Source organism: Aplysia californica, unplaced genomic scaffold, assembly GCF_000002075.1.
Source record: "Aplysia californica isolate F4 #8 unplaced genomic scaffold, AplCal3.0 scaffold00137, whole genome shotgun sequence".
Taxonomy (NCBI): Eukaryota; Metazoa; Mollusca; class Gastropoda; order Aplysiida; family Aplysiidae; genus Aplysia; species Aplysia californica.
Genome location: NW_004797407.1, coordinates 279,007 through 282,481, shown reverse-complemented (window position 1 = coordinate 282,481; position 3,475 = coordinate 279,007).

The window sequence follows — 3,475 nt, the reverse complement described above, 5'->3', positions numbered from 1 at the left end:
GTGACAACTCTGGACTCCCTAAAGATAAAAAAGTGAACTTAGTGTTGTTTTGTAGCCTGGTCAATTGTTTTTCTACACAGAGTAGTGACAGAGAGTATATTTTAGTGTCTCTGGGGTCACTAATTGAGGTCAGTTGATAGAGCAGCGCAACAAAGGGTGTGGGGCGGATAGGATGGTGGAACAACGAGAGTGGGACTCGCGCTCGCCAAGAGGCGTTGATAGGACACTGTTCCGTTTCAGTCAGTGTTCTGCCACAGCTCCACGAGCGCTCGCGTACTCGCGATTCATTGAAGCCGACTGAATCGCGAATCACCACTCTCAAATTTGACGAGCAGAATCCAGCCCTAGTATCGACAGCGAAGCGCGTCGCGTCTAGCCTAGGCCTTATCGAAACGAAGCGCGTCGCGTCTGGCGGGGCCTAGGCCTAGCTTTCTGCGGCTTAGCGCAATCAGAGAACTGGTCAAGGTTGCATTTGTAAACAATGCCTCTACAATTCTATACTCTTCTGGTCTACAGAAAAGGTTACACATGTTGATGAAAACAGGACAACAGATTTTAAAATTGAATTCTAGATCTAGGCCAAGTTATAAAATAATGTCTATCTAGCATAAAACCAAAACATGTCTTGATAATGTAGACCGAAAACTAGATCTAGAATCTACATCTAGATTATCTAGATCTAGATCTAGATCTAGATCTAGATTCTAGATCTAGATTCTAGATCTAGATATCTAGATCTAGATATCTAATTATCTAGTCGACAGTGTCAGTAATTACATAAGAAAAAAAGTCATCTAGACTCTAGATCTAGATTCTAGATCTATAGGTTTCCAGCATAATAAAAATATGCCTGCCTTGGCCTAAATACACGCGTTGATCTAGATAACTAGCTTACAACATAAGCAGTTTAATTTAAGATAGCCTAATCCTAATACATTTTTACTTATTTTACTAATTAGTTACATAGCCCTGCATGGGGTCTGTGGGTAGGGACGAGTTGGAGAGGAAAGAAAGAGAGCATGCAATAGCATATATCTAGATCTATGCCTATAGGCAATGGTGAGAAAAGGCAACAGACTGTAGAAATAGAAAACAGATTTCGTTTTGTGTAGCCTACGCTAGGCATATATGGATAAAAACAGGAATACAAAGCGACAGATCGAACTCTCCTGAGGCCTATATATATATATACATAAACATGTATAATGCATCTTTCATGGATTAATAGCATTTTACTGAAACTGGCATGTTTCAAACCTATTGAATGAGAGGCAAACACTATAACCCAGGCTCTAAACTCTATAGACCACGATCAGAGCCCCCAGAAAAACGTGTTTTATTCGCTAGCTATAGATCTAGATCTAGTAAGGTTTAACAATGTTTCGTCCTCCTGCCCATGCACTGGCATGACGTGACGAACTAAGGCTAATCGACTGCACTGTCGCCTGTGCTGTGAAAAAGTAGAGGAAGGAGAGTAGATCTAGTGGAGGCAAACATTATACATGTAATAGGTCTATGCTATGATAATAAGGCCCAAGGGTAGATCTAGATCTATCTAGATCTAGATCTGGTCCTAGGACTCCTAGTAGACCCACTGCATTAATTAGGCCCTTACTTCTAGACCTAGACTCTAGATCTAGATCTAGATTTAGTACTAATTAACCTGGACACTGATACTAGATCTACAATCTATTATCTAATTTAGATCTAGAGATCTAGTTATATCTATATCTATATCTAGAATCTAGATCTAGATATCTATATCTCGAGGATTCTAGGTCTAGAGTCTAGGTATTCTAGAACTAGACTCTAGATCTAGATGTAGATTTTTAGATCTAGATCTAGATGTAGATCTAGATCTAGATCTAGATCTAGTTAGGCCTACACAAGAGAAAAACGATATTAAGTATGGTTAATGAAAAAGTACATGTGCAAATATTTACATTTCAGGGTCCTTTGGAAAGCTAAATAATGCTAGGTCTGGTATTTATGCGATCTTGAATTGGCACGGACGCAGACTGCCGCAAAACACCACTTACACTTGCAGGTGACTTGCGACTGCCGACAGCCGCCATTAGCTTTGTTTACCGCGCCTCGTTTCACAATCAGCTGGTGACCTGGATACGCAAAAAGAGGCTTCGTTTCCGCTCTCTATAATTAAATACTCTCTGATATAATCTAGATCTTAGATGTAGATTCTAGATCTAGATCTAGACATGTTTTGGTTTTATGCTAGATCGACATTATTTTATAACTTGGCCTAGATCTAGAATTCAATTTTAAAATCTGTTGTCCTGTTTTCATCAACATGTGTAACCTTTTCTGTAGACTAGAAGAGTATAGAATTGTAGAGTCATTGTTTACAAATGCAACCATGGCCAGTTCTCTGATTGCGCTAGGCCTAAGCCGCAGAAAGCTAGGCCTAGGCCCCTCTAGACGCGACGCGCTTCGTTTCGAAAGGCCTAGGCCTCGCTAGGCCTAGGCTAGACGCGACGCGCTTCGCTGTCGATACCGCGCCTGGTTATTTTTAGCTCGCTTCTCAGCGGTCACGTTCGCAAATGCACTGTTGTCACGGACTGCGAGGCCTCGTTTCCTGTCTCTATATTTTAGTGTCTCTGGGGATATTCAGATCTCTGTTTCTTTGCACTTTTGCTATAAAACACCAAACGCTGAACATTTGAAAAAGTTCAGATTGCCTTCGTTATAATAGGATAAGTTGTTTGTTTAGCCGGTTATTTGGAGCTGGAGAATCGCCGTGGAAAGGGAAGATCCTCGCGGTCGGAATGCGAGGTCCCCCGGTTCAAAATTGACACCCAGGCATTCGAATGCTTTGCAGAAAGATTGATGATTAAATACCGTCTCTTCATTGACGGAGGACTATACAGATTTGAACATGGTTTCCCGTGGTTATTATTTTTTGCCTTTGGCGTTTAGATAAGAAAACCTTGAAAAAAAAGGGTCCAAGTTTTCAAAGAGCATTTTTAATACGAAATGGGTAAAATACCAACCAAAATTTGACATAGGTCTTTTAAAGACAAACCAAGAACTGAGAGAACATTTATCCATAGAAGAAAGCAATAAATTTCAAGCTTTGGAAAACATTACAAAATCGGAAGAACTATGGAGCAAAATGAAAGACTCAACAATGGAAGCCGTGGAACAAATTTTCCCCCGAAAGCTAAAAAAGCTAATAAAAAATGGATGACCCGGAACATATTAAAACGAATGGAAGAGAGAAGAAAGGCAAAATCTAATGTGGAAAAGTACATCTTAAACAGAAAAATAAAGAAAAAATGCAACGAAGCAAAAGAAACATGGGTAATGATCAGTGTTAACATATAGAGAAGAACCAAAACAAAGACAGCAAATACATGCATTCCAAAATCAAAGAGGTAAGTGGGATAAAAGGATGCTCAAATACAGGATGCATAAGATCAAAAGGAGGAGATTTTTTTTTTTTTTTTTTTTTTTAATG